The sequence below is a fragment of the Brachycentrus maculatus genome, unplaced genomic scaffold (assembly GCF_059751285.1).
Source record: "Brachycentrus maculatus isolate JH-2025_06_01 unplaced genomic scaffold, ASM5975128v1 h1tg000029l, whole genome shotgun sequence".
In the NCBI taxonomy this organism is placed as follows: domain Eukaryota; kingdom Metazoa; phylum Arthropoda; class Insecta; order Trichoptera; family Brachycentridae; genus Brachycentrus; species Brachycentrus maculatus.
The window spans coordinates 1,449,072-1,462,878 of record NW_028280783.1 but is presented as its reverse complement, the minus strand read 5'-3'; the positions used below and the strand labels follow the sequence as shown (position 1 = coordinate 1,462,878).

The 13,807-nt window shown below is 30.3% G+C and overlaps 1 protein-coding gene across 3 annotated transcripts in view; it reads left to right on the top strand.

The window, feature by feature from the left end:
* Positions 1-13,807, top strand: part of LOC148312921 (fork head domain-containing protein crocodile-like) — a 48,670-nt gene that overhangs the window by 2,681 nt on the left and 32,182 nt on the right. Inside the window, exon 2 of one of the 3 annotated variants that reach the window (XM_088271890.1) lies at positions 4,913-6,725. The exons of 1 other annotated variant lie outside the window; for it this stretch is intronic. The gene's annotated coding sequence lies outside the window, so the exon portion shown is untranslated. Of the gene's footprint in view, positions 1-2,927; positions 6,726-13,807 lie in introns of those variants that run through there. One more of the 3 variants, XM_088271882.1, reaches the window with a different exon arrangement.

The window sequence follows — 13,807 nt, the reverse complement described above, 5'->3', positions numbered from 1 at the left end:
GGAGGTCCCGGGTTAGGAAATCGAATCCCAGAGTGGGGTCAAATAATAAAAGTGATTTTTCACTCTTATTTACTCAATATTACCCTGAAGTGGTACTCTGACTGATCACCTTTCTGAGGGTTTTTGAGGGTATATTATTCTTGAATTATAAGATATTTTTTGATAGCCAATATAATCAGTAAACAGATGCGTGCAAATAAGTAACAACTAGTGATTTACTTTCAATTAAATAATTACCGGAGTGTTGCTTGAAAATTTTACTTTTGATGCACAAAAATCGTATTTTAATATTAACAAAACATTAGTATGCCTCTCCGCAAATATAATGCAACAGCTAAAGGACAATATTACATTCTGACATTAAAAAAGATTTACGAATATTTATGTAGATGGCCAACTGGAACCGATTGACCAAGGTACGGACCTGTCCAAGGTAGGGTCCTCTCCCCTAAATTGTTTTTCTCGTTTCTTTTTAATTCTTTTAGTAACTTCAATTTTAGTAATATTACAACAAATTGCAAGTTGAAAACGGTTATTTAATTCTAAATATCGATGTATAACTTATTGAAGGAACAAAAGTAATATGAATCGATTTTTCGCACAACCCTAAAGAAATCCCTTACATGCTATCCGTACAAAATGTATCTGATACTTATAAATCATACTTATACATACTTATCATACTGATACTTATACATCAGATCCGACGGATCCGGCATTTCTAGCTAGAGTAGCGTAAGCCGACATATCGGATTTTGGTAGTCGAATGGCTAATAGTAATGATAATGGCTAACATACTCGTACAGCGCCGTAAAACAACACCTAAAAGGCGTTTAAAATTTCCAATTTACATATTTTACATTTTTAATTTTTCACATTTCTACAATTATATACTTTCGTATAGATAGATAATCTACAGTAAAATATGATTTAAGAAAATATGAGTGTACAGAGATTACTTTCTAGCTGAGCGTAATCAGTGCAGGTCGTAAAAAATGAAGTTTTGCGCCCAAAATCAGAAATTAGAAAAATTGTTATTCTGGCCGCGTTCAATACTGATTCCAGTCTAGTTATTTTACTCTTTGGTAGATATAGTTATTACAAACAGATTTATAAATTGAGAGGCAGCGTGAACGGGTTTTTAGATTTTTATAGCTAATGATAATTCAAGTGATAAATAAGTAACAATTGGAATCAACATTAAAACAAAATTATAGGAAAAAAATCAAAGCATTGCAGTGTTAAAATCGAAGAAATATTCGTTGTTTAAATAAAAAGAAGACAAAATGAGTTAATTCCCGCAGAATGATAAGATTCCATGTTCACGGACTATTTTGTTTGTTTTTGAGTAGACTATTTTAGTTTCGTCGAGTTGTATTCCGGTAGTCCGCTACTTATATGAATTATCGGCTTCATCGCGCTATCAAGGCAAGGATTCCACGGCATCAAATGACTCCAGTAGATATTGACAGGCACTGTTTACAGTTCAAAGTAAATATATCTCGTGGTACGTCCGTGTGGTGTTGTGTGGTCTGCCGCGTGTATGGTCGGCTAAATCGTTAACTTTATTGCGCACTTTTATGTCTTATATACAAATTATAACGGTAACTTCTTGATACTACATTATCAAAGGAATCCTCGTTCGCCGCTTGCTAATCGGATTTTTTCTTTAAATTATTTTAAGCATTTTATTACTTAACACCTTGCAATGAATCACACGCGTTTCCGCGGCAAAGGAGGCTAGGAAAATGTAAATTAAAAATGCGGTAATTACAAGATTATAGCTCAGATTTGAAATCGTTCCAAGAGCTGATTCATAGCAGGGCTTGGAGCAGGACACGATTCTAGCGCAATATGTGCTATCCACATTCCCTCAGTCAATGCGAGGTAGTTTCTCTAGAAACCCAATAAGTGAATCACAACAAAATCATAATAGAACATTAATCATTCCACGCGTCGTGTTTCGCAACGTGCCGAATAGAGTACGGCTGTCTAAATTTAAAACACAGTAAGGGACATTTTTTTTGTAGTAGTTTTTTTTGCATTTATGGACTAAGTAGACTCTACTTAGTCCAAAAATGCAACAAAAAAAACCTATTACAAAAAAATGTCCCTTACTGTGTTTAAAATTTAGACAGCCGAGTAGCATTTATAATATTCTCAATATTATTAATATTCAATGCATCTACTTTGTGGTTAGTCATTTTTCCTTTTTACAAAAAAGTTAGTCATATTAGTATATAATCACTCACCGAGATTTTTATGTCTACCGGTTTCGAGACGTACCCGTCTCTTCGTCATGGCAATCACTACAACAGCATGCAAACAATACAACCCGCACCACCACAGCATGTGTGAATAGCCTAAGTCGATCCGACGCGACGCGATGTAGAGCAGCATCTAGTCGGCGGGAACGTTTTAAAATTGACACGACAAAGATCATTAAATAATAAACATTTTTTAATACTATAATTTATAAAATTTCTTTTATTTATTTATATTAAATATTTTTACAGATATAACGTATTTTTGTAACTATTTATATAATACACCGTTTTTCAATAATACAGGTTTTATAACTTTTTTTAATCGGTAATTGTAGGTACTAAAGTAATAATAACGTTTCATATAAAAACAAGATAACATCAAGATAACACTGCGTTTATATGACGCAGTGCCCTATGCACCATTGGGGTGCGGATAAGGGTTTTATTATATTATTATTATAAAAACATATGAAATTAGAAATTCATAATTCATTTGGGAGAGATTTTGATTCATCAACAAGTGCCGGTTCCCTAAACAATCGGTCGGCGCCTTGACGGCTTGTAACAATAAAGGAGATCTGTTTAAGCGATCTGTAGCATAAGTTTACACTTGGGTAAAACAACAAAGGTTTATCTAATGCTTGGCTTGTTTTATTACAGCGCCCTGATGCAGGCCAGCCCTCGACTCTTGCCACAGCTCGAACAATGTGCGACGCGAGGCGAATTCTGTCTTGCTTTGGCATTCAAGATACACCGTGTTTACATATTCGTGTTCATTACTGTACTTGATTTTGACTACTGAGAGAGCGAAAACACACAATTATTATTAATCGCATCGTACGTACAGCATGTATGATACATGAATCCCCTTAAATTGTTTCAACTGTTTTGTTCTGTGATTAGAGCGATTCTGTGTAACAGGTCAATGTAATATTATGATGACTGCGGTTAGTAATATTTAAGTTAATTATATTCACATTATTTTACACAATGTAGTAATATAACATAAAATAATCATAACGAAATTCTTTAAGCAGCGCTGAAGATGTTGATGATCATATAACGAAAAACATCAAACTCTGTTATCACTTGTAGTTGATTTAATAGCGCACCTTCAATTTTCGCAATTTCTGGCGAATCTAGTATTATACATCTAAAACAGTTCTTTTTTATAATAAAAAAACTAACTACCAGTTTAAACTTTAGCGTTCCTTGAACGATCGAACGCATAGAGAAAGTGCAAGAAATATAGATATACCTACACCAAAGTTCAAATAATTATCGTTGGAAAATTAGTTTAGCTGAACTATACTACGTTCCGATATATTGATTATAAGCACATAGAATACAAGAGATAAGGTAATTTACGAAATAAAAAAATAATTTCAATTGATTTTTTTAATTTAAGTTTTACTTAGTGAATAAATTGGTATTCACTAAGTAAATCTTAAATTAAAAACGGATAGATTTTACCACAAAGTGACTGCCGAATAAATTATTGTTTTTTTATAGAGTTCTAATTAGAATGTCAAATGCAACCGGGATGTCTGAAAACGGGTCATAATAATTTTTTTTTCAATAATTGAACTTAAATTTGGTGTAAACTCAAATTATTTTTTCAAATGAGCCGAAAGAATTAAATATTTAATAAGGTTGTAACAATTTTTCCAACTCTATATATCGTAAACATGTAAACTAAGCTACGACATTCATCGCTTGATCATCGCATATTACATTTCTGTGCAGACAAGAATTGAGAGTAAAATTTTACATACATAAGAAATCTAACAAATGAACAGCAAAATTTTGATGTACAATATATAATGTTTTTTTCGATATGTTGGGATAAATATCCTTGTTATGTTTTAGAAAGCATATATAATTACATTACTTAAATATACGACGGTTTAAAGTAGAAAAATGGTGCATATTTCTTAATAAAAACCGTAATATATTAGTTGGTACCATTATTTATGTATTTATAATATTGTCGTTCAAGAAAATCACATTTAAAACCAATTTGCTGGTATTTAATCCATATCAGGGCATTAAAGTAATTGGTGTGTTTTCGCCTCTCGACTCGTGTATATGTTTTGATTTTTTGCAATGAATCGCCTACATGTATATTTTTATAGCTACCTTTTGTCATTCTTTCAATCCGTCTTACGTTATCCTGAAATATTTTCTCTATTTAGGCGAAAATAGTAATTCAATGTATATTTCATTCAGATATCAGAATAACAAAGAACGGGAACATAGCTAGACGATTTAGATGTATGTAGAATTAGAACGCGTTTCATAGGACTAATTAATACCTACTATGGGTAATGAATATAGAGACAATGAAAAAGTGCACGACTATTCGCATTTTACTACTAAAAAAATATTCTACTTTTTAGCTGTTTTATTTTTTACAGTATGTATATAATAATATTTTTAAATAATTTACCCATATTAGCAATACCTAAATATGATTAATCAATGTGAATGTTTTATTTTGTGTCTCTAGATAATAATGTTTGAATAATGGCTGGCGACTGATTAATATGTTGCGATTTTTTGATGGCTCGCTATTTGTTACTTCTGCTGTATTGTACTTGAACTGTAAGGCATTCCAACTAATTGTGGAATTTCCATTATTTCAGTGATGTTCCTACACTGCTAGTGCTGCTACGCACAATGACAATGACGTAACGTAGTGAGTGTTAAATACGCTATAAAGTGAGAAATTTCAGTGTTAATTGTGATTTTTGACATTTTCCTAGAATAACCTTAAAACGGACCTTGAATGGTGTTCATCTTTATTATAAAGGTGTTTTGTGGTAAAATTCACGATTGTGAGCTTATAATAAAGGCATTAAAGTATACCTAGCTATAGATAATCATGAGTGTCCACTAGAAATAAGAATCATTGTTCAGAAAACTTAAATATGTTTATTACTACGACACGACTGTACAAAAATACTTAAGAATACATATAAATTATCTAATATGTGTAAGTGTTCAAACCTGCTTGTCATATCGTGGACGGTAAAGAAAATTGTCAGATGAAAGGGTAAAGGATTTTTATGCAATTTTATTAAAAAAAATATTCCTTTTGATCGGTCTACATTTCGTGTTTTTTAAAAATAAACTGACGGTACACTTAAATTTAAAAAAAATGTAGATACCGATCTTTGAGCATATAATTTTGTATATTTTTCATTATATAAATAAATTGGTCTATTTTGAAAAAATCATCCAGTATAAAAAAGAACACAATGCAACATTCCAATTATTTCAGTCTATTCTGATTACTTATGCGTAATTAGTTGATTATAGTATTTTTCGATATCAACAATATATCGACCTCTCCTACGTACATATCGTAAGTCACAAATAGACAAAGGTTGGTGTTTCAAACATTTTAAAATTAGGGAAAAAAATCTTTGACTCAAAACTCTGTAGTAAATTCCTGTCCGAATTCTTATCAAGTTAAATTGCATTTTGTGTCAAAGTTTACGCAGGAGCGGTCGATATGTACATAGTGACAAATCGTTACTTTTAAGGTGACTTAATCGGGATTCCGTGCATGATATTCGTTACATTTTCTCAGTTCACTTTTTTCCCCAGCCCACGTCAGTGTTGTCAAATATATCAAAAACTAGAATTATGCAAAACGTAACCAAATTTGTGTACTATTTAGAGTTGAGTGATCGAATCGAAAAACCGAATAAGTCGTTACTTTATTCTGGTATATCATTCGATCTCCCATCACTGAATATATATAATACTGATCCTTCCGATAAAATGCAAGTGAAGTTTAATTAAATAAAGTGTTGTTGTTAATTCATTTGATGTTTGGCCATCAATTTACATAGAAGTATGAAATTATAGATCAGATATTGTTATAAATTGAATGAGACCGAATTTTTACCAATTGAATTAAATAGGCATTTTTATTTTGTTAGCAAGTGGATCGAATACGTAATTAACTTATAGATAATTGTCTATAAAGCAGTTACGAATGTTTTAAATATTGTAACATTGTTGTGTGCAGCTAACGGAAAAATCATTTAGCTACCTTTCCTAACTGATATTGTATTAAGCGAGTATAAGAATTAAACACGTAAGTATAGCATTATTTATATAAGTAGTTAATCTGAACTGTATTTCAAATGTTTCGTATTATTTATAACACTTGATTTCAGTTGAGGAAATGAGGAAACGATCTCACACTAAGACTTGATGTAATTATAGTACTTTTATTTTATAGAACCGTTTCAATATTTTTATTTGTTGTTTTAATTTGTCGGAAAATCAATCTTGCCATAGTAAAATATTCCATTTAGATTTCAATCAACCGATTATATTAAATCCTTTCCATATGAATATAATCACTATCACTACATTAATAGAAATATTGATATGTGCATTTATTAAAACTGAATACGTTGTAACTTATCAAAATGTCCCTTATTGATTTTAATGGCCTTTTTACTACATTGCATTCTCTGTTCTATTAAACTAATTATTGATGCAATGAAATTAATATATATATATATATATATATATATATATATATATATATATATATATATATATATATATATATATATATATATATATATATATATATATATATATATATATATATATATATATATATATATATATATATATATATATATATATATATATATATATATATATATATATATATATATATATATATATATATATAAAAATACAAATATTGATACACAAACATATAACACTGTAAAAGAAGTTGTAACTGTCAGTTATCCTAGCCAAATTGATAATTATCATTTTAATTCATTTCAAGGAAACACATATTTTGTTAATAAAGAAGATATTTTCCTAGTTTCCCGTCACGATTATTAACATCCAAAACCAATTTATCAATGTTTAAGAAATACGCTTAATGTTCTTAATAATATTTATTGTACCATTCCCGAAATTTTAAAAATAGTATTACTTTTAGGAAACGTATTCTGTCGATGTAATAAGTAGATGGTTCACAAACTACATACTTACATATTTATTATAAAACTGCTTGCATGTGAGGTTTATTCACCTGTATATAACATATATGTATATGCCCATTATAATTAGTGAAACAAATTAATAAAAAATTACATAACCCAAATTATTTTATTTCAATACACCTTTTTGTACAATATAGATTAAATTCATGCTGTCGATTTCAAAACTCGTGTAATTAATATTAATTATTAAATTTGCCGCCGAACTGTGCGTAAGAACTCTATATTTAAATACTAATTGATTTAACTCTCAAAAAATGACAGCTTAGCCCATAACGCACATTAAAAATATTAGAATATGTTGTTGAACTGTGTGTAAGAGGTCTATATTTAAATATTGATTAATTCAACAGACAAAAAATGACATCTCAGCCCATACCTAACATAAAAAATATTTGGATATGTTGTTAAACTGTGTGTACAGTACATTTTTGAATATGAATTGATTCAACTTAATAAAAATAAATAAAATGATTAAAGAAAACACTTCGTTTTTTACCACTTGAGTTTTATTATAGACTACATGTTTCAGAAGTTAAACTTCCATCATTCAGGTCTGTATGATAACTAAAATATAAAATATAAAATCGTTCTATAAATAGGGAAAGGGGAAAGTAAGGGGAAGGGGTTAGTCAAGGAACGGAGTTTGAAAACAAAGGAAAAATGGAAAGCAATGGCGAAGAATTTTGAAACAATATATTATTTAATAAATTATTATTAGAATTCAGGTTTTTTTGTATTTCTAAATTTTCAAGATAATTCATAATTTGGCCTTTATATGGAACAAGGTGTAATAATTTTAATTTATGAGAGTGAAATGAGTGATTAGTATCTATTATATGATTTGCAAATTCCAAATATATTGGCCAAACTGCGAGAAATTTAAAGATTAGAATTAAAGAACATCATAGCGGTCTTGTTAGTAATTATTTTTCGGAATGTATAACTTGGTGACAACTCCGCTTCTTAGCATCTCCTGTGGGTTCAAGGAATCAATGATCACACTCCAGTTGGAGAATCCATCTGTTGTGCTCAAACATTGGGCAAGACTTCAATACGTGTTCCACAAACTGAGCAGTGATGCTATCACATGGGCAGCATGCATCTAAGAAAGTCTAAGAGCTCCATGTCCAGTCAGCATTTGTGTAAGAAAAAATGGGAAGATTAATTTTATTTTATTTTTATACCCGTATAATGAATGACAGTTTGAGGGGCTGAAATAAAATTATTAAAGTAAATATATCCTTAAATTTGATGTTCGTGCTTAAGTGGATGAAGAAATTTCAATTTCAGAATATTTTCAATCAGTCTCACTATTAACTCACACACACTCACATCTGTGGTGTTACGGTCCCATTAAAGTGAAAAGGGAATACTAGCAATCACACTAACCTTACCTGGGGCCTTGGACCCACCAAGGCCCACCTTCTCTCGATTCTCCGAACATCCCGAGTCTTGCCGGGCTTTATCTGGTTGAACCTGGTTAGTATTATTTTTTAACATCTCATCAAAGATGAAGAAGAATATGGAAGTCTGGGCATTTACAGGGCTGACGACCGTCATAGATCACTTTACACACATGTAGCATTCACCAATTCTACCCATTATTGACAACCACACTACTCAAATTCTTGGAAGTTCTATATATATGAACCAATTTTGAAACATTATTCTTGAATCACTAGAACTTCACTAGAGACATCCATTGGTGAGATGAAATGAAACTTTTTATTGAACAGAAATTCTTATATTAGTATGTGAGGTCTGAATCCTGGATTATAATCACACACGTGAGAAACGCCAGAAAATATCATTTTCATTTTTATTATTTAAGCTTACATATAATTGGACCAGATAATTTATTTACAACATTTTGAGTGTGTCCAAATACTTGTACACAAAATCTGGATTATCTCCAATTACAGGAGTTATTTTCATATTGTTTTTTGACATCTCATTCATCAACAACATCTCATCTCACCATCCTACTTAAACCAGCCTATGACGGTCGTCAGCCCCGTAAATGGCTAGACTTTCATATTCTTCTTCATCTTTGATGAGATGTCAAAAAATAATATGAAAATAACTGCTGCAATTGGAGATAATCCAGATTTTGTGAACAAGTATTTGGACACACTCAAAATGTTATGAACCTGGTTAGGTTTAAAATGCTTGATAGGGTGGGTTACTTAAGTAGCTTGGGTTGCTTGGTATTCTTCCTTAGGACTTTTAGATTTGGTGGCAGGTATAGTTGGCCTGTCGGTACTGGTTGTTTCCTAACGGGACTGGAGTGTTCTAGTCCTCTTCTTCTTTTCCCACGTTCGCTCCCTAGGTGGAGCATATGGCCAACACGAGACGTCTCCAAATCACTCTGTCGTCGCCAACTCCTTGGCTTTCACCCAGGTCAGTTCGGCATCTGAATGTACCGCTGAGTATTGTAAAAGCTGAAGCTCTGCTGAGTATAGATCAATGATATGCGCTATGTCTGAGACTCACTGCTTTACTCGACAAAAACCAAGTTTCGTCTTTTTAACGCCAGCATCCTAACAGTGCTGCCGTACGGGTGTGAGTCGTGGCACCTCACCAAAGCCCAGAGCTAGAATCAAGTATTGAAAATAGGTGCATGAGGAGAATACTGGGCGTAAAGTGATATGACTTCGTCAGGGATGAGGATGTGAGGAGAAGAACCCAACAGCCACTCATACTGGAAGTCCTGAAGAGGAGAAGGTGGACATGGTTGGGACATGTCTTTAGAATGAAATGAGGACACACACACACATGAAATGAGGACAGTACTATAGTACTTTCCTCATCTCATATAATAGTAATATATTACCATATCATAAATCAATGGTCCCCAAATCTTAAATCTAAAATACTATAGAACAATATTTTTTCTATAATTGCGGCCGTAATTTTTAAAATGATAAAGCTAAACGCATTCAAACTATGAAATTTTGTATTGATTGTTATTATTATTTTGTTTGTAAATAAAAATAATGCTTGTCACTAGCAGAAACATCCTTTCACTAGTTGACTGCCAAATAAATAAAATATAAAAAAAAACAATATTTTTGAAGTTATAGGCTTTTACCAAAACGGTGACGATAAATTATAAAACATGTAAATGTATTCGCGTGAATCTGTGATTTTTATTAAATATTGCCATAATACAAGTGCCTTCATAATCCGAAATTATAATTGCTAAGTAACCGAATGCCCCATCACCCAGCGCGGAATAGAGGACCGATACCAAGAATGAAGCTATGCTAAATGGAATTATATTAACTTTCGCAGCAAAATATTATCTTTGCTTAAAACCTTTCAGCGAAGGGATCTTTCTGGAATTATAAAGTCGCAGCCGATATTATCCAGCAGTTCCTGTGGGCGGCGCAAAGTGGCAGAAGTAGAGATATAACATTTTCTTTAATGCAGGGACTCGCTACGGGCGATATTACCATCGCCGGAGGAACGACGAGAGGAACAGAGCCTTGTTTGTAATGGAAACTCCGGGAAGAAAAAGGGTTCTATGATATTACGTCTTAACGGCGTCCGATTGCGCCGCCTTCCAGAATATCCATTTAGGTTTTACCCGTTTGATACTGGCTTAAAATATTTTATGGAAATGTAAATACTTTTTGTTATTATAAATTCAATTATTCGGAAAACTCATAATCTAGGCCGTTTGAATTAAAAGCATATTACTGGGTGATTTAATGGGTGTCTCATAACATTCATACAGTCGAAACTAGTTCATAAATGTGGAACAACGCGACTCTAACTAGATGTTTACTTTTTATTTTATTTTATTTTCCGGCACGCCACGTAGTTATAAGAACTAGTGTTGTGATGTAGGTAAGGCGTGTAAGTTTTATATATACCTAGTATGTAAGTAAACACACATCCTATGTAAATTCACATGTAAAATCATATGATCAAAATCATACACCTAAGTAAATTTACTGCTTAGGTACTGTAGATATTAACAAAAATGGAAAATAATCACAGATAGAAATCAATACTTTCTTAAGCGATTTCTTATGTGATAATTGACATAAGATTGAAAAAAATCTTTTAATTAAATGTGATTTTATTGAGAGTAAAATTATGTTACCCCTCACAAAAAAAACAACATAAACTTAAACTTACAGGGTTTGTACATATAAATAAGAAGTAAAAATAAGAAATAATAAACGGTAATCAAACGGGAGTTTGCCTTATATGTTTTTGTAAATCATTTTTGAAAGATTTTTAATTGATTATATTTTTTATTCTTGCAGGTAGTTTATTAACATGTTTTTAGACTTTTAATGAGTTTTTTACTGTCTAAATCCCAGCTACTCGTATGTTACTATAAAATACTTCAAGCAATCATTGTCTGGCTGCTGCCTCCTAAAATGTGTTATTTACTTTATTACTTGTTCATCATTTCCAGAGCGCTCGCAATGACTAGCGAATGTGGATGCCGACAGTAAGGATGGCAAGAATTGGCCTCATACTATACTTGTATATGTGTACTATTCAGTAGGTGCGTTTCGAGCTCCGAGCCGAGAAGTTGAAGGGCTCTCCATTTGCACTCCATTCATAAGGAAAAGGAAAAATTCAATTCATAATAATTCTTTCGCGCCTACAATGTTTGCTTAGGACGCTGACTGACATTGACGGTATTACACGTCTCATTCCACTCACTCAAGTGGTCAGGCCAGGGATAATAAAGCGGCCATTATTATAATTGAACAACCCATATTTTAATACTAACATATTTTAGAAATCAACGTGACATGCTTTGTGAACAAAAATTCTAATTTTCTGGGTTGAATGAACAGGATTTCTCAGAAAGTCATTTCTTATAATATATACTTATAATCGAGTACCAACATTTAAAAACGGTTTTCCACTAAAAAAAACACCTGAGTGGGTATCTAATTTTTAGGAAGAAATCTTCAGCCAGATGAAATTAGAATATAAATTCTCAATATGTATACTTGTCTCATAGGGATATTGTATATATTTATGAAGTAATTGTAAAATCAAACACAGATTTTTTAGTCTACTAAGTTGTATTTTATGTGACAATTATATCGCCTAATTATGGCATTTTCAAACGAATGTTTGCGTATTCGTTTAAAAATGCCATAACTAGGCAAAACAATTGTCACAATATTAATTTTTATGTGTTTAATAATACAATAAAATACAATAAGATACAATAAAACTTAGTAGACTCAAAAATCTGTGTTCGATTCAACAATTAATTCATAAATTAAAATGGAGTTCTACAAATTAAACGCCAAATCAATAAATATATTGTATATATATATATATATATATATATATATATATATATATATATATATATATATATATATATATATATATATATATATATATATATATATATATATATATATATATATATATATATATATATATATATATATATATATATATATATATATATATATATATATATATATATATATATATATATATATATATATATATATATATATATATATATATATATATATATATATATATATATATATATATATATATATATATATATATATATATATATATATATGTACAATATCTAAAAAATCAGGTGATAAGGAATGCAAAAAAATATTGATATATTTTTAACTTAAATCGTGAGCATCATGTCAATAAGCAGTGCTGTAGTTTTGGAATGGATAATGTCCTCGGTTCAAATAAAATTATTAAATTTAACCATTAGATTAACATTTTAATTTTTTTGTTTTAAATAAATACAATGAATCTGGGTAATATTGTAACTGTATGTCGGTCATTGGCTACACGCTGTGCTTTATTTAAAAATAACTCATTAATTGAAATATGTATGATAAGTCATTGAATCTGTTCTCAATATGTTCTCAGCTCCAGTTATGGAAAAGCAACAAGGAAGAACATCTGATTATTCATTTTACTCGAGTTGTCTATTTGGTATTTGATTAGCGGAACGTGGAAAGAGAGCTGTTCCCATAACTTGAACCTGTTTTTGTACGCCAAGAAATATCCACTATGAAATTGAATTAGTTCGTAAATTTGAAGATTTAAGTGATTGAATAATGACGTGACTCGTTTAGAAATATGCGGATTTTACACTGACTGACGGCTCGTATTCATCGAACTGAACAAATATTATCCAACATTCAGAAAAATGACATAGAATTATACCATGGAAAAGGATTATTTAGTTAATACGTGAAGAAGATAAAGCACATATTTAAGGATTATACAGGATCTTAAATATACTTTTATATATATATATATATATATATATATATATATATATATATATATATATATATATATATATATATATGTATATATTTATATATATATATATATTTATATTTAAATATATATATATATATATATATATATATATATATATATATATATATATATATATATATATATATATATATATATATATATATATATATATCGATTATCGATTAAGCACCT